This window comes from Schistocerca gregaria, chromosome 5 (assembly GCF_023897955.1).
Source record: "Schistocerca gregaria isolate iqSchGreg1 chromosome 5, iqSchGreg1.2, whole genome shotgun sequence".
NCBI classification, from domain to species: domain Eukaryota; kingdom Metazoa; phylum Arthropoda; class Insecta; order Orthoptera; family Acrididae; genus Schistocerca; species Schistocerca gregaria.
Window position 1 is genome coordinate 479,022,995 of NC_064924.1, and position 27,182 is coordinate 479,050,176.

Sequence of the window (27,182 nt, forward strand, 5' to 3'; positions counted from 1 at the left end):
TTGACTGTGTTGATTCCAAACATGACATTAAATTTCATCTGTACAAATTTGTGGTCAGGCAAATAAAGGTACAGTAGAACCCCTCTAATCCGTCACCTTCGGGACCGGGACTATGGTCGGAACGAGAAAAAGGTCGGATTATCCGAAAAAAATCTAATATTTATCGCAAAAAATATAAAAAGACATTTAGTACAAAAAATTAAACGATTTAACAACTAAAAGTTGTCTACAGTAATATAAAAAGATGTTTTTACACAGTGTTAAACAGTATATTAACTAAAAAACATCTACACACACTATAATATGTATTGGTTTTGAAAGGAAAAACGACAAACAAATTACAGCACTGTACTGTACATAATAACATATAAACGATATATACTGTTAACTAAAAAATGTTTATAGCATTGTATATAAAAAAGTAATTTTTTACAAAGAAATAAACTACTGTATGTATAAACTAAGAAATGATTATACTGTATGCATTGTTTTTACGGTAAAAACGAAAACAAATTACTTGGAAAAAAGTCGGGGATACATTTTTGACGAGTTTTCCAAGGATCAATCCAGCCTTCACTGGCAGGAAATTTACTCTCGGCTTCCAGATTTTGTACGAAACTACCGCCTTTTCTTTGAGAATTGTCGCGGATATTGGAGTTCCTTTCCTTCTTTCTTGACAAAACCACATCCACAATGCGTTATCAAGCAGTTCCAGTTTAGGCTTTTTTAAAGTTTTGCGATTCTTTAGAGTGTTTTCACCATCTATCTTAACTGTATAGCAGTCCATGTCTTTCCGATTCTTCCTCCAATCCTTAATTGTCGTAACACCTACATTCAGTTTCTTTGCAATTTTTTGGAGCGAATCTCCTTCGTCCAGTCTTTGTAGCACTGCTAATTTTTCATTTAGTGAAAGAGGTACGTGTTTACGTTCGAATCCAGACATGTTCAAAAACAAACTGTACACACAGTGAATCTACAGTAATAAGTACGGTAGAGAACACGGAATAAAGCAAACAACGAAGTTTTTTAATCCCAACAAAGGATAAAACTGCAAAATAACGTACAGGTTAACAAACAATATGCACACCGATAGACACCGCAGCAATGGCCCGACAGGTGTCCAGTCAATGACAAAAAAATGGCTCTGAGCACTATGGGACTCAACTGCTGTGGTCATTAGTCCCCTAGAACTTAGAACTATTTAAACCTAACTAACCTAAGGACATCACACACATCCATGCACGAGGCAGGATTCGAACCTGCGACCGTAGAAGTCGACGGTTCTGGACTGCGCGCCTAGAACCGCGAGACCACCGCGGCCGGCCCAGTCAATGACAAGTTGGCAGAGGCTCGCGAGCCTCAGCCTGGTCGGACTAACCGGAGTGACGGACCATCCAAGGTCGGATTAGAGGGGTTCTACTGTAATGAAGTGCGAGCAGCTTGTTGAATGAATTCAAACGAGTGCGGACAAAGTCCGCCTCGTGTAAGGTGTTTAATACGGATGAAACTGGACTTTCCTACAAACTTTTTCCAATTCGCATCGTGGGGATAAATGGCGATAAGTGGAGAACGCTGCAAACAACATATAACTGTTGCCTTTGTATATAATGTGGGCGGCAGTGTGAAGCTTCGTGCCTGGGTTCTCGGCAAGTCCGAGAAACCGCGTTGTTTTAAAAACATTAATACGACCACTTGCCCTTGCGACTACTCTCACCGTAAGAAAGCTTGGATCAACGGCACATCATTTGGAAAGTGGCTTCTTCATTACAACAGTCCAGTGGTTGCTCAAAACAGACATGTTCTTCGTACAATGGACAGGTGTACTGCTCATAACGTACAGGATCTGAACCTAACCAACATAAAGGTTCAGTTTTTTTCCACCAAGTGACAAGCCACTTTCAGCCCTTGGACGAGGTATCATTTCTATCACGCGAGCGACTTGTCATAGCTGCAATTCGTGCTGCAGAAAACAGTACTAAAACCCCAAACTGTAATCCGCTTGACGCCGTAAAAGCCATCGCAGCAGCCTGGAACGCGGTGTCGCCACATCATATACAGAAGTGCTTTAACAGAGCTTGGAGACACAGCAACACCGAAGGTGTCCGCGAGTTAGACGATGGCTTCACCTGATGGACAGTTCTGCAAGACGTTGCGAACCCAGGGATTAGTTTTGAGGAACTCATTAGTGCAGAAGACGGTGTTGAGTGTGTGCTTCTGTGGAATCTGATGTGTCAACAGCTGCGACCGAGGTGCAAGAAGTGTCATCAGATTAAAGTGAGGAGAAGCTTACTGCCTCGAACAGTTCAGAACGATGACTGCTGGGTTTACGGACGCTACAGTTCAAATTGGTTGTGAAATTAAAAGATATTTTCGTTCCCGTGAACGTCAGCGAACCGTGCTTCAATTTTTTCCAAGAAAAAAGTGTAATTAGTGAGTACGTCTACTTTCAGACACGTTACTGCCACTGACACGTTACTGCCACTGACACGTTACTGCCATGTAAAGTGGTGCCGTAGTGTATTACGTATTACTGTTCACGCATACATATGAAAATCAGTGGTTTTCACTTAACACGAATTTATTTAACTTGAACTCTTGATTTTTCAGTCCGTTGGTTTTAGTGTTAACGAGGTTACACGGTAATTACCATTTGTTGACGGCTGAATAAGATTATGATTGTGGTGGTGGTGGCGGTGAAGAAGGCGATAGCGATATAAATATCTTTATCAACCAGGCTCATTCTGAACTTTCACAGTATGATGCCAAGAGAGATTTGCTAGACGCACAGTTTCAGTTACTAAGTTCGATGCAAGTCAGCCATGCTGCGAAGTACACTAAACTCATACTTGCAAGTCTGTGAAACATAAGAAGTGATTCCGGATTCGTACGGTCAGTTTATAGCCTCTTCCCCCCCCCCTCCCCCCCCCCCCCACACACACACACACTTTCCACCTGCCCCACCCATCTCTCTCTCTCTCTCTCTCTCTCTCTCTCTCTCTTTCTCTCTCTCTGCCCATTTACTCAGTTGTGTCTCCGTATTTCTGCCGTTTCATTGTGAGCTCGCATTAATTTCATTTAAATTACGTTGGCTCCCGCCGCGGGTACATACATTCCAACTGGCCGCAAACTGGTTGTAACGCGTTTCCACTTTGGTGGCACGCCTGCCAACGCTTTTTGTGCACCTGTGTCGCTCGCTCCGCGCGCCCGTGGGTTACTCTCTGACACGCACTTAATCACTCGCGGCTCTTGTACAGAGATCTCGGGTTTGCACAAAAAGTTCTGCTGCTCATGTACTAACGCAATCAGGAAATCAGATCCGTAATTTCACTATAATTTTTCGTCGTAGACGTAGTAACTGCACAAGAAGAGTTATTATATCAAAGTGAAAGCCTTCACAGAAACCATGTAGCTACCTCGGAAGAGTGACTTCACAGGAGTAAATTAGCGCCTATAGCAGGACGAACGAGTTTGTATAATCAGTGGTCAAAGGGCACATGTGTAGTAAAGAAAATGAGTTAAACTGGCTGCGTACAGAAGATGAATGGAAATTTCTGTTCCGTTCGGTAAATGACGTCGCCAACTGTACGCGTACATTGCTGTCCATCCGTTGCAGAATTAGACAAACGTAAAATACGATTTGAACAGAAAAGGAGCAAAGAATATCAGTTTAGCGAATAATCAATCCCAGACGATAAACGTCTTGAATACTAAGAGGATAATTAAGTAACTAAACAAACATGTGAAGGCGACGTCTAGTGCAGTGAACTGAAACTTTTGTAAGTGTTAATTGGCAACCTTTCGAGGAAAGTTATACGTTACGTTTGAGGAAATGTTGCTCGAACAAATGACACAGATCTTAGTTACGACGACGTGTCAGTTCGAAGAAAGTAAGTTTGGAAAACATCGTTCTGTCATCTGATTTTTACTTTCAGAAAGTGAACAGCCAACTATCAGAAATATTCTCCCGGATGAAGAATCAGTAATAGCACGAACTGTGCGAGTTTGATAGGCGTTGGTGTAAGAGTTTAAACGCTATAACAACATAATAGTAATTTTCTCTTTTTTCTTGTTTTAATGAAACTATATTTAGAGCACTTATAATGGTCTGACTGTAAATAAGTTATACGTGATGAAGAAAAGACATATGTATATGGAAGATATACATGTGTCATAATAATGAAATTCGTTTTGTAGTTTTTTCTACATTAATCAGCCAGAACATTATGACCACCTATCTAATAGTCTTTCTGTCTACCTTTGGCGTGGAAGCAATGAGACCTTGGTAGGTCGCTTCTGGATTTGGCAACACGTCTGCACACGCAAGTTACCTAATTCCGGGGGAGTCTGAAGTAATCAATTAAGAAAATGAGTTACTCCCGAAACACACAATATTTCTTGCAGAATCAGATTTTCTATTCATCGCCAATTTACCTCTCAAGAAGTGTTGAAAGATGGACGCAAAAGCATAGCGGAGGATTATCGCTACAATCGTCCGATAGCAGTACCGAGTTCGATGTTGCAAACTCCAGGTCATTCCCTTATACAAGAAGACTGACCATTTAACAGTTCAGCAAATTGCTGAAAAAATGTCGTAAGTGTTGGCACATACCATTCAATCAATAGAAACAAATGGAGCAACCGTAAGACTCGTGCAAGGGCGATTCCCAGAGAGGTTACCATTCATCGAAAGGATCCGAGGTCAAATATTGTCAGCAGCGAAGGTGATGCAGTTTTTGACTGAACTGTAACCTGAGCGTGCAGTGGAAACACGTTGACTCGCCTGTGCGTAATAAATTCAAAACACAACCATCGGCTGGAAAGACCATGTCAAACATCTTTCGGAGTGCTCAAAGTACTATTTTCTGTAATTTTGTAGAGGAGGAACGATCAACACCTCATACTACCCATGTACGATTAAGAAAGTAGTCAAGACCGTGCTGAGGAGGGATGTCCCGGTATGTCAGAGAAAAGGGGTGCTCGTTCTTATACACTCCTGGAAACTGAAATAAGAACACCGTGAATTCATTGTCCCAGGAAGGGGAAACTTTATTGACACATTCCTGGGGTCAGATACATTACATGATCACACTGACAGAACCACAGGCACATAGACACAGGCAACAGAGCATGCACAATGTCGGCACTAGTACAGTGTATATCCACCTTTCGCAGCAATGCAGGCTGCTGTTCTCCCATGGAGACGATAGTAGAGATGCTGGATGTAGTCCTGTGGAACGGCTTACCATGCCATTTCCACCTGACGCCTCAGTTGGACCAGCGTTCGTGTTGGACGTGCAGACCGCGTGAGACGACGCTTCATCCAGTCCCAAACATGATCAATGGGGGACAGATCCGGAGATCTTGCTGGCCAGGGTAGTTGACTTACACCTTCTAGAGCACGTTGGGTGGCACGGGATACATGCGGACGTGCATTGTCCTGTTGGAACAGCAAGTTTCCTTGCCGGTCTAGGAATGGTAGAACGATGGGTTCGATGACGGTTTGGATGTACCGTGCACTATTCAGTGTCCCCTCGACGATCACCAGAGGTGTACGGCCAGTGTAGGAGATCGCTCCCCACACCATGATGCCGGGTGTTGGCCCTGTGTGCCTCGGTCGTATGCAGTCCTGATTGTGGCGCTCACCTGCACGGCGCCAAACACGCATACGACCATCATTGGCACCAAGGCAGAAGCGACTCTCATCGCTGAAGACGACACGTCTCCATTCGTCCCTCCATTCACGCCTGTCGCGACACCACTGGAGGCGGGCTGCACGATGTTGGGGCGTGAGCGGAAGACGGCCTAACGGTGTGCGGGACCGTAGCCCAGCTTCATGGAGACGGTTGCGAATGGTCCTCGCCGATACCCCAGGAGCAACAGTGTCCCTAATTTGCTGGGAAGTGGCGGTGCGGTCCCCTACGGCACTGCGTAGGATCCTACGGTCTTGGCGTGCATCCGTGCGTCGCTGCGGTCCGGTCCCAGGTCGACGGGCACGTGCACCTTCCGCCGACCACTGGCGACAACATCGATGTACTGTGGAGACCTCACGCCCCACGTGTTGAGCAATTCGGCGGTACGTCCACCCGGCCTCCCTCATGCCCACTATACGCCCTCGCTCAAAGTCCGTCAACTGCACATACGGTTCACGTCCACGCTGTCGCGGCATGCTACCAGTGTTAAAGACTGCGATGGAGCTCCGTATGCCACGGCAAACTGGCTGACACTGACGGCGGCGGTGCACAAATGCTGCGCAGCTAGCGCCATTCGACGGCCAACACCGCGGTTCCTGGTGTGTCCGCTGTGCCGTGCGTTTGATCATTGCTTGTACAGCCCTCTCGCAGTGTCCGGAGCAAGTATGGTGGGTCTGACACACCGGTGTCAATGTGTTCTTTTTTCCGTTTCCAGGAGTGTATGACTACGCTCGACCTCATAAGGTTCAAATGGATCTGAGCACTATGGGACTCAACTGGTGTGGTCATTAGTCCCCTAGAACTTAGAACTAATTAAACCTAACTAACTTAAGGACATCACACACATCCATGCCCGAGGCAGGATTCGAACCTACGACCGTAGCAGTTGCACGGTTCCGGACTGCGCTCCTAGAAATGCGAGACCACCGCAGCCAGCGACCTCACAAGGCACTGCTTAAGATGGAAGCCATTGGCAGAGTGGGTTTGGAGCTCCTCCTCCTTCATCCTCCTCACAGCCTGAGATCAGCGCTTTGGATTTTTACCTGTGTGGTCCTGTGAAAGGAGACTTGCGTGATATAAAGTTCAACGGCAACAAAGAAATATCCACTGATCGGCCAGAACATTATGACCACCTACCTACTATCGATATAAACCCGTCCAGGAGATAGCAGCGTCATCTGACGAGGAATGACTGCTAGTCACACACACACACACACACACACACACACACACACACACGGTGCATGTAGCGTCAGTGAGCGTGCTGTCCGTGTGTAGAATTGGGAAGGCGCGCGGTCTTTTAGCCGAGGGTAGATTGTGGTGGCCCGGAGGCTCGGCCCCAGCATTTCGGAAACTGCACGACTTGGAGGGCTGTGTGAGTGTCTTCAGCACGTGGCGAAAGCAAGGTGAAGCGATATCCAGACTGTGGGGTTGGGCGGCCGCCCATCATCAGATATTCCGGGCGTCGTAGCCTGGACAGACTGGTAAAACAGGACAGGTGGCGAACTGTGGCGGAACTAACGCCAGACTTAAATGCTGTGCGGAGTACAAGTGTGTGTGTGTGTGTGTGTGTGTGTGTGTGTGTGTGTGTGTGAACACATTCCACCGAACACCACTGACGACGGGCCTCCGCAGCCGACGACCCATGCGTGGGCCAATGTTAGCACCACGACATCGGCTACGACTGAAATGGGCACGTGACCTCGGCACTGGACGGCGCAGTGGCAGAGCGTTGGATGGTCTGGTGACTCCCGATACCTCCTTTGTCGTGCCGGTTGGAGGGCGCGAATCTGTCGTCTTCGGGGAACAGCTCCTTGACATCCGTACTGCGGGGCAGAGACATGCTGGCGGCGGCTCCGTTATGCTCTGGGGAACATTCACATGGACATCCATGGGTCCAGTGTGTAATGGTACTTGGAGCACGTAACCATTATGGCACCTCACCTCAACCTCTCGTTGCCAGCAATATTCTTATGGGTATTCTTTCTTTTGTCACTATCATCATTGACGTACTTGTTGCAATGGTACTTGAATTACGTAACCATTACGGCACCTCACCTCAACCTCTCGATACCAGCAATATTCTTATTTGTATTCTTTCTTTTGTCACTATGATCATTGACGTACTTGTTGCAATGGTACTTGAATTACGTAACCATTACGGCACCTCACCTCAACCTCTCGATACCAGCAATATTCTTATGTGTATTCTTTCTTTTGTCACTATGATCATTGACGTACTTGTTGCAATGGTACTTGAATTACGTAACCATTACGGCACCTCACCTCAACCTCTCGATACCAGCAATATTCTTATGTGTATTCTTTCTTTTGTCACTATGATCATTGACGTACTTGTTGCAATGGTACTTGAATTACGTAACCATTACGGCACCTCACCTCAACCTCTCGATACCAGCAATATTCTTATGTGTATTCTTTCTTTTGTCACTATGATCATTGACGTACTTGTTGCAATGGTACTTGAATTACGTAACCATTACGGCACCTCACCTCAACCTCTCGATACCAGCAATATTCTTATGTGTATTCTTTCTTTTGTCACTATGATCATTGACGTACTTGTTGCAATGGTACTTGAATTACGTAACCATTACGGCACCTCACCTCAACCTCTCGATACCAGCAATATTCTTATTTGTATTCTTTCTTTTGTCCTTATGATCATTGACGTACTTGTTGCAATGGTACTTGAATTACGTAACCATTACGGCACCTCACCTCAACCTCTCGATACCAGCAATATTCTTATGGGTATTCTTTCTTTTGTCACTATGATCATTGACGTACTTGTTGCAATGATACTTGAATTACGTAACCATTACGGCACCTCACCTCAACCTCTCGATACCAGCAATATTCTTATGTGTATTCTTTCTTTTGTCACTATGATCATTGACGTACTTGTTGCAATGGTACTTGAATTACGTAACCATTACAGCACCTCACCTCGACCTCTCGTTATCAGCAATATTCTTATGGGTATTCTTTCTTTTGTCACTATGATCATTGACGTACTTGTTGCAATGGTACTTGAATTACGTAACCATTACGGCACCTCACCTCAACCTCTCGATACCAGCAATTTCTTATGTGTATTCTTTCTTTTGTCACTATGATCATTGACGTACTTGTTGCAATGGTACTTGAATTACATAACCATTACGGCACCTCACCTCAACCTCTCGATACCAGCAATATTCTTATGTGTATTCTTTCTTTTGTCACTATGATCATTGACGTACTTGTTGCAATGGTACTTGAATTACGTAACCATTACGGCACCTCACCTCAACCTCTCGTTATCAGCAATATTCTTATGTGTATTCTTTCTTTTGTCACTATGATCATTGACGTACTTGTTGCAATGGTACTTGAATTACGTAACCATTACGGCACCCCACCTCAACCTCTCGATACCAGCAATATTCTACTGTTTCAGTAAAATAGTTAACATATTTCTGTGACAACATTCAGAATTTGATTTCATTAATGGAGAGGTACTTCGATACACCTATATGTATATATTGCAATGATATTATTCTTGTGTGTATTTCTTTTGTCACTATGATCTTTGACGTAGTTGTAACTCTGATTATTGGGCGCGTAAGCGGTTATTACAGAGTCAAACTTTGGTCGTCATGTTAAAAAGACGCAAATTGTAGTCAGTTTATGAAATGTGATCTTTAACAGTGAGGAAGATATTTTCAAAAATGGTTCAAATGGCTCTGAGCACTATGCGACTTAACATCTGTGGTCATCAGTTGCCTAGAACTTAGAACTAATTAAACCTAACTACTCTAAGGACATCACACACATCCATGCCCGAGGCAGGATTCGAACCTGCCACCGTAGCAGTCACGCGGTTCCGGACTCAGCGCCTAGAATCGCGAGACCACCGCGGCCGGCGATATTTTCAAGTATGTTTTATATTGTGAAGTGATGTTTTGGAACGAGTTAAGTGATATTGCAACAAAAGTAATAAAAAATATGTGTAACTTAAATTCGGAGTGCTGATTACTTTTTTACATCACCATTGTCCTAAATTGCAAAAGTTTAATGTTCAAGGATGGTTTATAAAACTCATCTATAAAACTTTTCAATATCGCAGAGTAACACCTAGGCCTCTTTGCACCCGAGCTTGAAATCATCACTACCTAGATTTTCGACGATTGAGCCATGAGTTCACAACGAGACCAGCGTGGGGAACACGGAAAGATGAGTGCCTAGTTTATCCATTATTTCAAGAAATGACTTTATTAACTGTGCTCTAATGACACCTGCCACATAATATAACTTTGTTGTTGCCCGAAAATGCAGTATTTAGCAGCGTGAGCAACACTACAATCGTAATACATTTTTGAACTTGGTTGTCGTAGGGTTGTTATAAGTGGAGCTCGCACAAGGACCATGGTGACCAAGGAGTATAGTACACTGGCCGCAGACCACGTACACTTCTTCATGACAATCAAGTTTCCCGACAGCAGTGGCTTTTCAACAAAATAGTGCGCTATGTCACAAGGCCAGGAGTATGATGTGGTGCTTGGAGGAACACAGTGGCGGGAATTGATGTCCTGCCCCCCCCCCCCCCCCCCCAAGTCGCCAGACCTCAACGCAATCTTACATATTTGGGATGTGACTGGACGTGACGTTAGAGTTCATCGCCCTCCTCCCCGGAATTTACGGGAATTACGTGACTCGTGTATGCAGGTGTGGTACCAACTCCCTACCAAGGCCTGATTACTTTCACGCCATGACTCGTTGCCGCTGTTATCCGTACCAAACGTGGACATACCGGCTATTGGATAGGTGGCCATAATGTTCTGGTTGCTCAGTGTAGAAAAAGTACAATACGGGCCTCGAAATCAAGGTAAACAGAAACAGTTATTCGTAGTGGAATACACCCCAATGTACTGTACTACCTTACGTGTTTACATTACTAAGTGTAACTCAACTGTAACACTGTAATATTTGGTATACAGGTATTACAAAAAGGTACGGCCAAACTTTCAGGAAACATTCCTCACACACAAGGAAAGAAAATATGTTACGTGGGCATGTGTCCGGAAACGCTTACTTTCCATGTTAGAGCTCATTTTATTACTTCTCTTCAAATCACATTAATCATGGAATGGAAACACATAGCAACAGAACGTACCAGCGTGACTGCAAACACTTTGTTACAGGAAATGTTCAAAATGTCCACCGTTAGCGAGGATACGTGCATCCATCCTCCGTCGCGTGGAATCCCTGATGCGCTGATGGAGCCCTGGAGAATGGCGTATTGTATCACAGCCGTCCACAATACGAGCACGAAGAGTCTCTACATTTGGTACCGGGGTTGCGTAGACAAGAGCTTTCAAATGCCCCCATAAATGAAAGTCAAGAGGGTTGAGGTCAGAAGAGCGTGGTGGCCATGGAATTGGTCCGCCTCTACCAATCCATCGGTCACCGAATCTGTTGTTCAGAAGCGTACGAACATTTCGACTGAAATGTGCAGTAGGCATGAACCACATGTTGTGTCGTACTTGTAAAGGCACATGTTCTAGCAGCACAGGTAGAGTATCCTGTATGAAATCGTGATAACGTGCTCCATTGAGCGTAGGTGAAAGAACATGGGGCCCAATCGAGACATCACCAACAATGCCTGCCCAAACGTTCACAGAAAATCCGTGTTGATGACGTGATTCCACAATTGCGACGGCTATTGCCCCGTGCTAATCCATACATCAAATGGGCATCTGCCAACTTCGCATTTGTAAACATTGCACTGACTGCAGAACGGCGTACGTGATGAACACGAACCTGTTAATGCTACGTACTGATGTGCTTGAAGCTAGTACTGTAGAGCAATGAGTCGCATGTCAACACAAGCACCGAAGTCAACATTACCCTCCTTCAATTGGGCCAACTGGCGGTGAATCGAGGAAGTACAGTACATACTGACGAAACTAGTAAACCCGAAAGAAAACATCGCTGTTCTACAATCAAGTCACTCTCCAGTGCAACTGTTCACAACAAATACCAAAAATTTGTAATTTTGTAATACTTTGTATTCTAAATAATTATAATTGTCGTACATGGTACTGACACACCACAAAATGTGATTTATTAAGTTAAAGAACAGTTTTACAGAACAAAAAGTCAAAAGAACCGTTTGACAATTCCAAAGACAGTAGCACAACTAAAGATCTTATGTAAAGTCCAGAATGTTCGGTTCGTAAGAACTCTGGCTCCTTCTAAACAATAGCCATTAGTTACCTGAATATGGTTTAATAAGCCGAAAACCAGTTCATACAAATAAAAATCAGTAGAACAAAAACCGCCTAAGTGTTATTGAGCCCTCAATAAGGAAATTTTATATACATATTATCAGCCCGCAAACTTATAATTGATGAGGAATCGACGCATCAGTGGTTTCAATACTTTGCAGATATACAGCCGGATCAAACACGTTACGTCAAAGCGTGTAGGCACTTACTCTGATTACTTTCCCCTTCTTTACAGGAAAGCACAATTTTTACGATAGCTTACAGATACACTCACGGAAAAAAATTGCAACTTCAACAAGAGTTGCGCGACAAACGATAATTTGTAGGCCTATTTCTGCATGTGAAAGAATGTGTCTATTCAAATTTCGCGCTAGTCGTAGAAGAGTGGCGCCACTGAATCTGAGTTCCCACTAATACGGTAGACCGAGGTTCTGGGTACGTTAAACGGCTTCGGATGCAACGCACTGCCACTATTACACAGCTATGCCCCAGGGTAAGGTAGCAGGATAGGGGAACGAAGGTTCTGCAACACCCCAACAAATTAGTAACAAAGTCACACAGATGAGTTAAAAAGGTTTCCTTATCTTCGTGAATTGTTGAATGATTAAGTCTGCAACGCTGCGTATAATAGGACACAAAAAGCCCCTCAGTGGCTAAGTACAAATAATCATAGGTAGACTTCACAGTACATTTTGTTGTTGTGGTCTTCAGTCCTGAGACTGGTTTGATGCAGCTCTCCATGCTACTCTATCCTGTGCAAGCTTCTTCATCTCCCAGTACCTACTGCAACCTAAATCCTTCTGAATCTGCTTAGTGTATTCATCTCTTGGTCTCCCTCTACGATTTTTACACTCCACGCTGCCTTCCAATACCAAATTGGTGATCCCTTGATGCCTCGGAACATGTGCTACCAACCGATCCCTTCTTCTAGTCAAGTTGTGCCACAAACTTCTCCCCAGTCGTATTCCATACTTCATTAGTTATGTGATCTACCCATCTAATCTTCAGCATTCTTCTGTAGCACCACATTTCGAAAGCTTCTATTCTCTTCTTGTCCAAACTATTTATCGTCCATGTTTCACTTCCATACATGGCTACACTCCATACAAATACTTTCAGAAATGACTTCCTGACATTTAAATCTATACTCGATGTTAACAAATTTCTCTTTGCTTGCCATTGCCAGTCTACATTTTATATCCCCTCTACTTCGACCATCAGTTATTTTGCTCCCCAAATAGCAAATAGCAGTACATACAGGGTGTTTCAAAAATGACTGGTATATTTGAAACGGCAATAAAAACTAAACGAGCAGCGATAGAAATACACCGTTTGTTGCAATATGCTTGGGACAACAGTACATTTTCAGCGGACAAACTTTCGGAATTACAGTAGTTACAGTTTTCAACAACAGATGGCGCTGCAAGTGATGTGAAAGATATAGAAGACAACGCAGTCTGTGGGTGCGCCATTCTGTACGTCGTCTTTCTGCTGTAAACGTGTGCTGTTCACAACGTGCAAGTGTGCTGTGGACAACATGGTTTATTCCTTACAACATGCAAGTGTGCTGTGGACAACATGGTTTATTCCTTAGAACAGAGAATTTTTCTGGTGTTGGAATTCCACTGCCTAGAACATAGTGTTGTTGCAACAAGACGAAGTTTTCAACGGAGGTTTAATGTAACCAAAGGACCGAAAAGCGATACAATAAAGGATCTGTTTGAAAAATTTCAACGGACTGGGAATGTGACGGATGAACGTGCTGGAAAGGTAGGGCGACCGCGTACGGCAACCACAGAGGGCAACGCACAGCTAGTGCAGCAGGTGATCCAACAGTGGCCTCGGGTTTCCGTTCGCCGTGTTGCAGCTGCGGTCCAAATGATGCCAACGTCCACGTATCGTCTCATGCGCCAGAGTTTACACCTCTATCCATACAAAATTCAAATGCGGCAACCCCTGAGCGCCGCTACCATTGCTGCACGAGAGATATTCGCTAACGATATAGTGCGCAGGATTGATGACGGCGATATGCATGTGGGCAGCATTTGGTTTATTGACGAAGCTTATTTTTACCTGGACGGCTTCGTCAATAAACAGAACTGGCGCATATGGGGAACCGAAAAAGCCCCATGTTGCAGTCCCATCGTCCCTGCATCCTCAAAAAATACTGGTCTGGGCCGCCATTTCTTCCAAAGGAATCAATGGCCCATTTTTCAGATCCGAAACGATTACTGCATCACGCTATCTGGACATTCTTCGTGAATTTGTGGCGGTACAAACTGCCTTAGACGACACTGCGAACACCTCGTGGTTTATGCAAGGTGGTGCCCGGTCACATCGCACGGTCGACGTCTTTAATTTCCTGAATGAATATTTCGATGATCGTGTAATTGCTTTGGGCTATCCGAAACATACAGAAGGCGGCGTGGATTGGCCTCCCTATTTGCCAGACATGGACCCCTGTGACTTCATTCAGAGACTACGCCATATTATTGCTACGCATCGTGGATATGTAAAAAATATCGTACTATAGTTTCCCAGACCGCAGCGCCATCTGTTGTTGACAATTGTAACTACTGCAATTTCGAAAGTTTGTCTGTCTGAAAATGTACTGTTGTCCCAAGCATATTGCAACAAACGATGTATTTCTATCGCTGCTCGTTTAGTTTTTATTGCCGTTTCAAATATATCGGTCATTTTTGAAATACCCTGTAACAAACACAATTTACAGCAACAGTCTTCACGTCTAAGAGTTCACTAAACGACTTTCCCTGTGTAAGTCAGCCCTGGACGATGGTCTATAACCAAGTGGGCGAGAGCTGTTCTTCTATCTGCTCTTCTATCTTCCAAGTAGACTTCCGTCCGTTGTCGTCCTGTCATTGACGGATTGTACTCGGCCGGCAATTGGCCGAGGCGAAGCCGATATCTTCATCCTCAACGCCGCCCGTGCCGAGTCTTATGGCGCTGCCACCAGCTCTTGGTCTGAGTAGTGGGTAGCGTTGCTACCTCTGGATCATGGGGTCCCGGGTCCGATTCCCGGCCGGGTTGGCGATTTTCTGTGCCCTGGCTCTGGGTGTTTGTATTGTGCTCATCATCCCATCATCCCATCATCAATCGTGATTGGACAGTGTACAGTTTGAGAATTTGTGCGGGCGCTGATGACCACGCTGTTGAGCGCTCCACAAACCAAACCCATCATCATCATCATCATCATCATCATCTATGGCACTGGCACCAGCTCACATATTTGCCCCCATGGTGAATTTGCCCTGGCTGTGTCTTTTTCGGCCAACACAGCAGCTGGTACTGCAGTGACACAACGAATGTTACAAATCGGATACTTTAAGGACAACTCCATTCGGACACCCATTAGCGTGCCTGCCATTGACCCCAAACCTCAGTGGTATTAAGACAGAGATCATTAGATTGCAGGATTGGAGGTCTTCAGATGGTTCAAATAGCTCTAAGCACTATGGGACTTAACATCGGAGGTCATCAGTCCCCCAGACTTAGGACTACTTAAACCTAAATAACCTAAGAACATCACACACATCCAAGCCGGAGGCAGGAGTCGAACCTGCGACCATAGCAGCAGCGGGATTCCGGACTGCAGCGCCTAGAACCGCTCGGCCACAGCGACCGGCTGGTGGAGGTCTGTTGTGTTTCCTGATGAAAGCTGATGACCTCTCGAGGGCAGTGATGTCCTCGTGTTTGTTAGGAGTGAGGCGGTTGAGGGGCTGCGGGGTACCTGTCTGCGAGCTAGACACACTGGACCTACATCTGACATTATCATCTAGGTTGCTACGTTGTATGACAGCAGAAGCACTCTCGTGGTTATCCTATGCACACTGAATGCAAACTTGTACGTCAGTATGTTGATGCGGTCTGCTGTGAACGGCAATCCAGTAGGTGATTTCCAACAGGATAACGCTCGCCCACATGATGCTGTTGTAACCCAACATGCTCTGCAGAGTGTCGAGATTTGGCCTTGGTCTGCTCGATTACCAGACCTGTCTCCAATCGAACGCATATGGGCCATCATGGAGCAATTCCAGTGTCATCCATGACCAGCATTAATTGTGCCTTTATTGACCGACCAAGTGCCACAGACTTGGAACTCCATCCGATAAACTGATATCCAGCACCTTTACAACACAATGCATGCACTTTGACATGTCTGTATTCAACATTCTGGCGATAACACCGGTGATTAATGCACAAGCACTTCACGTTTAAAGAGTCCAGGGGATGTATCTGGTAAGTCACAGTTATCATTTTTTAGGGGGTGGGGGGCGAAATATGTAGTTTCAGGGCTTATAAAATTTGGTTTTTCAAATATATATACTTCATTTTTGTGTAAGGCGACAGTATATATTCCAGAGAAACGGTACGGCTGAAATTATGCACATGTGATCTAAAGATTACAACTACATGATGCATTTATCACGAATACAGCTGGTACTGAGGAAAGATGACAAGACCGTAACATATTACATATAACTACAAGATTTCAAAGACTTTACACTTCTTTAAATTTTCTTTATAACAAATTACCTTATGTAATCTTCTGATAATACACTAGGCAATATTCTGTCCTTTTTCAGTGGGAGAGACTATTGCCGAAGACCATCACTCCGGTAAAATCTTTTAAATTCCTGCAAATCGCTCTTTCTCAGTAGATATTTTAAGATCGCATGTAAAGTAACCAGAAAACCTACAATCCAAGTAGTTACATGCATAATACTAAAAAGCTTCTCGTAAGAAAGAAAAAACCTTCAGCACATATTTTTGTAAAGGAATTACCGTACCTTCATATCGAGCAGATGGGAGCTTGAATTCACCTTCTTTCAAGCCGGTAACTCGCCTTTTCTTTCTTGGAAGAAGTAACGAAGCTTGCGGCATATGTCGTGTGACTTCAAATTCTCCTATTTGCCTGGATTTCAAAGGGAGTTTCTTCTAGTATAATGTTATCCAGATGTGCTGTCTATCCTTTAATTATTTCTGGCTGCTCCTCAAGATCAATGACAACAAATGGCGAAGGTGAGTTCGTGAATTCCGGAAAACTTGACACCAGTCCTTAGGCATTTGATATTCCTGAGATTGGTCAGTCATACCATTATCTTTATCACATTCGAGGTATGAATGACCTGTTACGGGGAATGTAATCTTTACAAAGTCCAATGTTTTTATGTAAGAACTAGATGGTGAAGGAAACTGAGCACGGTTGCACTTTTGTTTTTCCCTCCACAGAAGTCACAAAATATCTCCAGATATCTGATTGCTGGATCTAGTAAATTGTGTACAAAATGAGGAAGGAACGATGAAACGTCGACAGCTCCTTTTCGGCTTGTGGTTTCAGGATACATATAAAAATAACTACCCCTGTTGCCAAAACAAGGGTATTGAATATAAATGCAGACAACTGACGTTGATAATAACTTCATTTGTCTTTATATTTGGACAAGGGAAATTTTTGCTTCAATCCATCGTTATTGCAACCTGTGATAGATTTTTTGACATTTCTTCTTTGCTTTTTCTTCCTGTGATAGAACACTTTTTGCTTTATAAAAAGCAATTCATGAGCTGTTTCATTGGATCGAAGTTAAGAATGAAGCCTTAATTTAATTTCAGCAGACGATTTTAAATTCGGTTCATTCTCCAAATTTTTATCTTGGCTAGATACTCATCGCAGAAACCGTAAGTATTATTAGTTCGTGGATATTTAGAAGATATGTTGAAATCTGAATTGAATATCGTGCGGTATGTTTCATATGATACAATGTAATCGTTAAAGTTTTCCTTGAACATATGGAACTTTTTTATTTTTATGACTCTGGCACACAATTTTTTTTTCTGTCTTGGTCAATCTGTAGTGGCTTTAAATGATTTAATGTGCCCTCGTATTACGAGGTGCATTCAAGTTCTGAGGCCTCCGATTTTTTTTCTAATTAACTACTCACCCGAAATCGATGAAACTGGCTTTACTTCTCGACGTAATCGCCCTGCAGACGTACACATTTTTCACAACGCTGACGCAATGATTCCATGGCAGCGGCGAAGGCTTCTTTAGGAGTCTGTTTTGACCACTGGAAAATCGCTGAGGCAATAGCAACACGGCTGGTGAATGTGCGGCCACGGGGAGTGTCTTTCATTGTTGGAAAAAGCCAAAAGTCACTAGGAGCCAGGTCAGGTGAGTAGGGAGCATGAGGAATCACTTCAAAGTTGTTATCACGAAGAAGGTTGTACCCGTGGTCTAGCGTCTTTGATTCATAATCAAAACGTCTTCGGACCCGGGTTCGATCCCCGCCACTGCCTAAATTTTGATAAATAATCAGCATTGGCGGCCGAAGACTTCCGGCATAAGAAGTCAGCCTCATTCTGCCAACGGCCTTGTCAAAGAGGGCGGAGGAGCGGATAGAGGTTCAGGGCACTCTCTTGTCCTAGGGGTGGGAAATTGCCCCTAAAGGCGGAAGAATCAGCAATGATCAACGACATGAGGAATCAGAAGGCAATGGAAACCACTGCATTAAAGACACGTAACGTGTATCCACAGGACATGTGGCCTGTAGTTGAAGAAGTGTCATGATGATCTCTCCATTGGCAAAAGATTCCGGAATAGTCCCACATTCGGATCTCCGGGAGGGCACTGCCAAGGGGGAGATTACCATGAGAAAAAGATTCAATAATCAACGAAAGGATAATGTTCTACGAGTCGGGGCGTGGAATGTCAGAAGCTTGAACGTAATAGGGAACCTAGAAAATCTGAAAAGGGAAATGCAAAGGATCAATCTAGATATAGTAGGGGTCAGTGAAGTGAAGTGGAAGGAAGACAAGGATTTCTGGTCAGATGAGTATCGGGTAATATCAACAGCAGCAGAAAATGGTATAACAGATGTAGGATTCGTTATGAATAGGGAGGTAGGACAGAGGGTGTGTTACTGTGAACAGTTCAGTGACCGGGTTGTTCTAATCAGAATCGACAGCAGACCAACATCGACAACGATAGTTCAGGTATACATGCCGACGTCGCAAGCTGAAGATGAACAGATAGAGAAAGTGTATGAGGATATTGAAAGGGTAATGCAGTATGTAAAGGGGGACGAAAATCTAATAGTCATGGGCGACTGGAATGCAGTTGTAGGGGACGGAGTAGAAGAAAACGTTACAGGAGAATATGGGCTTGCGACAAGGAATGAAAGAGGAGAAAGACTAATTGAGTTCTTTAACAAGTTTCAGCTAGTAATAGCGAATACCCTGTTCTAGAATCACAAGAGGAGGTGGTATTACTTGGAAAAGGCCGGGAGACACGGGAAGATTTCAATTAGATTACATCATGGTCAGACAGAGATTCCGAAATCAGATACTGGATTGTAAGGCGTACCCAGGAGAAGATATAGACACAGATCACAATATAGTAGTGATGAAGAGTAGGCTGAAGTTCAAGACATTAGTCAGGAAGAATCAATACGCAAAGAAGTGGGATACGGAAGTTCTAAGGAATGACGATATACCTTTGAAGTTCTCGAACGCTATAGATACAGCAATAAGGAATAGCGCAGTAGGCAACACAGTTGAAGAGGAATGGATGTCTCTAAAAAGGGCCATCACGAAGTTGGGAAGGAAAACATAGGTACAAAGAAGGTAGCTGCGAAGAAACCATGGGTAACAGAAGAAATACTTCAGTTGATTGATGAAAGGAGGAAGTACAAACATGTTCCGGGAAAATCAGGAATACAGAAATACAAGTCGCTGAGGAATGAAATAAATAGGAAGTGCAGGGAAGCTAAGACGAAATGGCTGCAGGAAAAATGTGAAGACATCGAAAAAGATATGATTGTCGGAAGGACAGACTCGGCATACAGGAAAGTCAAAACAACCTTTGGTGACTTTAAAAGCAACGGTGGTAACATTAAGAGTGCAACGGGGATTGCACTGTTAAATGCAGAGGAGAGAGCAGATAGGTGGAAAGAATACATTGAAAGCCTCTATGAGGGTGAAGATTTGTCTGATGTGATAGAAGAAGAAACAGGAGTCGATTTAGAAGAGATAGGGGATCCAGTATTAGAATCGAAATTTAAAAGAGCTTTGGAGGACTTACGGTCAAATAAGGCAGAAGGGATAGATAACATTCCATCAGAATTTCTAAAATCATTAGGGAAACTGGCAACAAAACGAATATTCACGTTGGTGTGTAGAATATATGAGTCTGGCGACATACCGTCTGACTTTCGGAAAAGCATCATCCACACAATTCCGAAGACGGCAAGAGCTGACAAGTGCGAGAATTATCGCACAATCAGCTTAACAGCTCATGCATCGAAGCTGCTTACAAGAATAATATACAGAAGAATGGAAAAGAAAATTGATAATGCGCTAGGTGACGATCAGTTTGGCTTTAGGAAAAGTAAAGGCACGAGAGATGCAATTCTGACGTTACGGCTAATAATGGAAGCAAGGCTAAAGAAAAATCAAGACACGTTCATAGGATTTGTCGACCTGGAAAAAGCGTTCGACAATATAAAATGGTGCAAGCTGTTCAAGATTCTGAAGAAAGTTGGGGTAAGCTACAGGGAGAGACGGATCATATACAATATGTACAACAACCAAGACGGAATAATAAGAGTGGACGATCAAGAACGAAGTGCTCGTATTAAGAAGGGTGTAAGTCAAGGCTGTAGCCTTTCGCCCCTACTCTTCAATCTGTACTTCGAGGAAGCAATGATGATAATAAAAGAAAGGTTCAGGAGTGGAATTAAAATACAAGGTGAAAGGATATCAATGATACGATTCGCTGATGACTTTGCTATCCTGAGTGAAAGTGAAGAAGAATTAAATGATCTGCTGAACGGAATGAAGAGTCTAATGAGTACACAACATGGTTTGAGAGTATCGGAGAAAGACGAAGGTAATGAGAAGTAGTAGAAATGAGAACAGCGAGAAACTTATCAGGATTGGTGGTCACGAAGTCAAATGAAGTTAAGGAATTCTGCTACCTAGGCAGTAAAATAACCAATGACGGACGGAGCAAGGAGGACATCAAAAGCAGACTCGCTATGGCAAAAAAGGCATTTCTGGCCAAGAGAAGTCTACTAATATCAAATACCGGCCTTAATTTGAGGAAGAAATTTCTGAGGATGTACGCCTGGAGTACAGCATTGTATGGTAGTGAAACATGGACTGTGGGAAAACCGGAACAGAAGAGAATCGAAGCATTTGAGATGTGGTGCTATAGACGAATGTTGAAAATTAGGTGGACTGATAAGGTAAGGAATGAGTAGGTTCTACGCAGAATCGGAGAGGAAAGGAATATGTGGAAAACACTGATAAGGAGAAGGGACAGGATGATAGGACATCTGCTAAGACATGAAGGAATGACTTCCATGGTACTAGAGGGAGCTGTAGAGGACAAAAACTGTAGAGGAAGACAGAGATTGGAATACGTCAAGCAAATAATTGAGGACGTTGGTTGCAAGTGCTACTCTGAGATGAAGAGGTTAGCACAGGAAAGGAATTCGTGGCGGGCCGCATCAAACCAGTCAGTAGACTGATGAAAAAAAAGAAACTGTTGCGTAACGTTAGCTTGATGTGCGGGTGCGTTGTCTTGGTGAAACAGCACACACACACCCCTTCCCGGACGTTTTAGTTGCAGTGCAGGAAGGAATTTGTTCTTCAAAACATTTTCGTAGGATGCACATGTTACCATAGTGCCCTTTGGAACGCAATGGGTAAGAATTACGCCCTCGCTGTCCCAGAACATGGACACCATCATTTTTTCAGCACTGGCGGTTACCCGAAATTTTTTTGGTGGCGGTGAATCTGTGTGCTTCCATTGAGCTGACTCGCGCTTTGTTTCTGGATTGAAAAATGGCATCCACGTCTCATCCATTGTCACAACCGACGAAAAGAAAGTCCCATTCATGCTGTCGTTGCGCGCGTCAACATTGCTTGGCAACATGCCACACGGGCAGCCATGTGGTCGTCCGTCAACATTCGTGGCACCCACTTGGATGACACTTTTCGCATTTTCAGGTCGTCATGCAGGATTGTGTGCACAGAACCAACAGAAATGCTAACTCTGGAGGCGATCTGTTCAACAGTCATTCGGCGATCCCCCAAAACAGTTCTCTCCACTTTCTCGATCATGTCGTCAGACCGGCTTGTGCGAGCCCGAGGTTGTTTCGGTTTGTTGTCACACGATGTTCTGCCTTCATTAAACTGTCGCACCCACGAACGCACTTTCGGCACATCCATAACTCCATCACCACATGTCTCCTTCAACTGTCGATGAATTTCAATTGGTTTCACACCACGCAAATTCAGAAAACGAATGATTGCACGCTGTTCAAGTAAGGAAAACGTCGCCATTTGAAGTATTTAAAACAGTTCTCATTCTCGCCGCTGGCGGTAAAATTCCATCCCTCGTACGGTGCTGCCATCTCTGGGACGTATTGACAATGAACGCGGCCTCATTTTAAAACAATGCGCATGTTTCTACCTCTTTCCAGTACGGAGAAAAAAAATCGGAGGCCTTAGAACCTCGTATTTCACGTGTTTCATCCGTTAAAGCCTGTGGGCGAGATTTATGTTTTCCTCCCCTGTCGAGATTGGTTTCCAGATTTAAGTTTCTTGAGTAAATGATCCATCTTGCCCTTTCTTATTCCCTGTAATGAGATAAATGCTTGCTTATACGCATGTATTTCTTGGACAGTTCCATTAAGGGTATTACGAGCAAAGAATTTATAAGATGCATCAAGGAACTGTGCCTCCTGCTCTTCTGTTCTAGGACGTCTGCGTTGTACAGGGACCATGTTATTAAACCACTTAAATCAAGGTTTATTTCATCGTGATTTTCAATTTGGTTCATATTATTAGTAAGATTCCTTTATTTTTGTCGCCGACAATATCAAAACAATTGTTTTTGCACTTACAGTGTTCTCTTGTTTCGCCGGACGAGGTGGCCGAGCGGTTCTAGGCGTTTCAGTCAGGAACTGAGCGAATGCTACGGTCGCAGGTTCGAATCCTGCCTCGGGCATCGATGAATGTGATGTCCTTAGGTTAGTTAGGTTTAAGTTGTTCTAAGTTCTAGGGGACTGATGACCTCAGGTGGTAAGTCCCATAGTGCTCAGAGCCATTTTTCTCCTATTTGGTGTGAGTGCAGTCTAAAACTTTTCGAAACATCACTAATGCGACCGAACTTCCACCGTTTCTTAGTCAGTTTCACCGATGACATTGTGTATTTTCTTCCACGAGTAGATGACTCACTGCCTTGTTTAGTCACATCATAGTGACCCAGCACAACGCTGGGTCGAACTTCCATCACAATCTCCACAAAGCTAACTACGGTGGTTAAAGCGGAAACAATCTATACAGGTTAGGAATCATTACATCACAAAATTTCGTCATTGCATTCCCTGAACTTTTCAGGGTATTCCCCTGTTTTTCATGGGCTTGTAAAACTTTTATTCCCTGCACACGTTTCCAAGATCTTGAAATATACTTTGACTTGTCCGATTTTTGACCAGTTGTGCGAAACCATGTACAACTATACTGGCTGAAATACAAAATTATGAAAAAAACAACAGAAAATCTGGTATTCTGGACATATCACGTTTTTTCCCATGTACTCTTAATTGCAGGGACTTATCCCGAGCGTACATTAACATTTGATCTTGCAGTGTTAATCACTTAAATATATTCCTAGACAACTGTTCTCCGGAAATTTTTCCGTCAGTGTATTTTTTAAGCTATCGGTACGCAGGCCTTTAACAGCTGTTGCCCACTGGCCCTGTTTGCTAGGATTTAATTCCTAATGTACATCTGTAAGCGCTCGATATGATTAATTCTTCCATTTCTCGGAAAGTAGTAGCTTGCATGTCGATATGTGTGAGTGAAATATCCTTATTCTTGAGTGCTCTAACAGTTCCAACTGGTCAAAATAGTTCCTGCGTTATGGCGTTCAACCTCGATTTTTTTTAGCAAACGTAAGCGTGTTGACGTTTTACCCTTCCACAGGAATTACTGGCGAGTGTTTCAGACTGTTATGGCATAGCTCGTCGAAATCGTCGCCTGCTCTGGTCACTTCTTGCAAAATTTACAAGGTCTGCTTAAAATACTTTGCAGATGCGCACCATGTTAATGGAGCTTTCAAAGACTCCATATCTGTATGCCACCTCCTGAACCAACCAGCTCCGTGAATAACTGGTATTTTACAAACTGACCGGACTTTGGAATTAAAGCGCCTTCAGTCATTCTTTTGAAACCATTTTCAGATGATGATGTTCTCATTACAGCCATACTGTGGTGAATTCCCTTTATTGTTTGTTTTTTTCCTCTCCACCTTCTTGCGGCCCCCTTTTGAAAACTGGACTACCGCACGGAATTAGCCGAGCGGTCTAGGGCGCAGCAGTCATGGACTGTGCGGTTGGTCCAGGAGGAGGTTAGAGTCCTCCCTAGGGCATAGGTGTGTGTGTGTTTGTCCTTTGAATAATTTAGGTTAAGTAGTGTGTAAGCTTCGGGACTGATGACCTCAGCATTTAAGTCCCATAAGGAAAAAAACAACTGGACTGGTGATGGTGGGGGGAGGGGGGGAGGGAGGAGGAGAGTGAGAAACGGAGTTATACAGACGTCTTACTGTATCTACAAATGCAGATAGCGCTATGCTGCAAATCAAATTGCAAACGGTGCTATGTCGTCGGCTGTCAAATCCTGGGTGCTGAATGTTTGTTTCTCATCAGCTTTCTGTCAGGGACAGAGAATAAAACAAATCGGTGAATCGTGTGACATACTGGGGACAGTTATGTCCTTATTCAGGTCAACCACAAATTAAAGGAAGTCGTACAGATCGATGGAAGCTTCATTTTAGCTAAGCAACAGTGTATACAAGAATACCACACAATAATACGGCAAGAGGCCTTGCTCTAAATTGTAAAATGTGTGGTCGAAAAATTAGAAATCTGAGAGAGATCTTGAGAAAAATCCTTACTCTAGTTAAATATAGCGCTGACTTCAAAAGACAGCACTATCACGTGTAGAAAAAATTTAATAAATCATTCGTATGATTTCTATGGCCACATTATTCGTACGAGTCCTACAAGGTCGAGCAATCGTATCTTCCATTACTTACTCAACAAGGAAACCAGTGTGACGTGGCTCACTAAGATAGAAGAAACACGTGCTGGAAGTGAGGATGACGCAATAGGATATCCAGGAACGAGTTCCGCTCGTTTAGAAACTCAAAAAGAGCTTTGTTTCCAAGGAATGTCAAAACTAAAAACGTGGACTTAATCGAAGGAAGGAAGAAAGAAAGAAAGATTACAGTTAAATGTCCCGCGTACAGCGCGTTCATTAGAGATGAAGCACAAGCTCAGATTACCAAAAAATTGGGAAGGAAATCGGGCCGTGCCCTTTCCAAAGGAACCATCCAATCATTTGCCTGGCGCGCTATAGGGAAAAGCTAAATTCGGATGGCCGAACGCGGATCTTAATCGTCGTCCTCCCGAAGACGGGTCCAGTGTGCTAACCGCTACACCACCACGCTCGGTGACAAGCAAAGAAGCAATAGTGCATAAAAGGAATGCGCTAATGTTAGGTTAAATCTCTTGCACAAGGAGAACGAAATGTACAATTGAAATAATGCGGTCCAAAGATGACAGGAAGAACATACAGCTTCTTTGTAGAGAGTCGTGTACAAAGGACACGTAAAAGAAACTCCAACCCGTCCAGTTCGCGCATGACTGCGTGACTTCGTTGTTCTTCGTTCGAGCTCTAGTGAACGCCTCTATACCCCTTTTCTCGCGCAGGCTTAAATGCCGCTGAAATCGAACTGCAACAAGTGCTAACTGGTCTCGTGTGTCGTAAACGACTGGATTTCCAATGCGTAACTCTGTATCCTCGTTACTACTCATGACTTGCTGAAAGGAAGCTGCGACCTGAGGCCGCCGTCGATGAATGGTGCGATAACAGCGCAAAAGGACACTGAGTTACGGGCTACGCACTAGACATAACTAATGCTAATATCTCTGCATAAACGTACGTAACGAATGAACGTCACCGCGAGTGTTCGCCTCGACCTCCTTTCTGCCGTAACTGTCCCGATTCACACACGAAACGAGCACAGCACAGTGAAGTTTATTCTGCCACCTGCTAATGTCCTCCTGTTCATCACGGTAAGGGGGCTATTCTCATTCCACTGCTGCCTTCTCTCGTATATATTGTGTGTGTGTGTGTGTGTGTGTGTGTGTGTGTGTGCGCTCGTGCGTGCTTGCGCGACTGAATAGGCAATACCATGTTGTCTTTGGTTGGAACTGGGTCACATGTGAAATTTGATCGTTGGTGTTACAGAAGTGTGATAGGACCGCCATTGTTTTCTGTGTACATAAGTGATTTGGCGGACATTCTGGGCGGAAATTTGCGGTTGTTTGCTAATGACGCTGTGGTATACGAGAAGATGCCAGTGTTGAGTGACTGCAGGAGGATACAAGATGACTTAGACAACATTCCTAGTTGGTGAGATGAATAAAAGCTACCTATACATATAGAAAAATATAAGTTAGTGCGGATGACTAGAAAAGACAAACCCGCTATTTTCGGGTGCAGCTTTAGCAGTATCCTCTTTCACACAGTCACGTCGTTAAAATATCTGGCCGCAACGTTGCAAACCGGTACGAATTGGAACTAAGAGGTGATGATTGTTGTACAGAAGGGAAATGGTCGACATCGATATATTAGGAGAACTTCGGGAAAGTGCAGATCATCTACAAAGGAGACCACATGTAGGACGCTTGTGCGACCTATTTTTGAGTACTGTGAGAGTGTGCCGGATACGTCGGATTGACGGAAGACTTCGAAGCAATTCAGAAGCGAGTTGCTAGACTGTTCACCGGTAGTTCGGAGAAACACTATTGAGAAAATTTAGAAAACCGGCATTTGAAGCGGAACGATTCTGCTGCCGACAACATACATTTAGCGTAAGGCCCATGAAAATATTGTTAGTGAGATTCGGGCTCATACGGAGCATATCGACGTACTTCCCTCGCTCTATTTGTGAATGGAACAGGAAAGGAAATGGCTAGTAGTGATACATGGTACACTCCCTCGGTGCTTTGCGGAGTAAGTATGCAAATAGATATAGATTCACGCAGAGTAGCATAGCCAGTTAATAACCACACAAAATCGTGGGTCATTAGTTCGTAGCTTATCA

At 43.9% G+C, this 27,182-nt stretch overlaps 1 protein-coding gene across 3 annotated transcripts in view; it reads left to right on the forward strand.

Annotated features, from left to right (window-relative positions):
• Nucleotides 1-27,182, forward strand: part of LOC126272280 (uncharacterized) — a 719,890-nt gene that overhangs the window by 589,225 nt on the left and 103,483 nt on the right. The gene's annotated exons all lie outside the window — the stretch shown is intronic.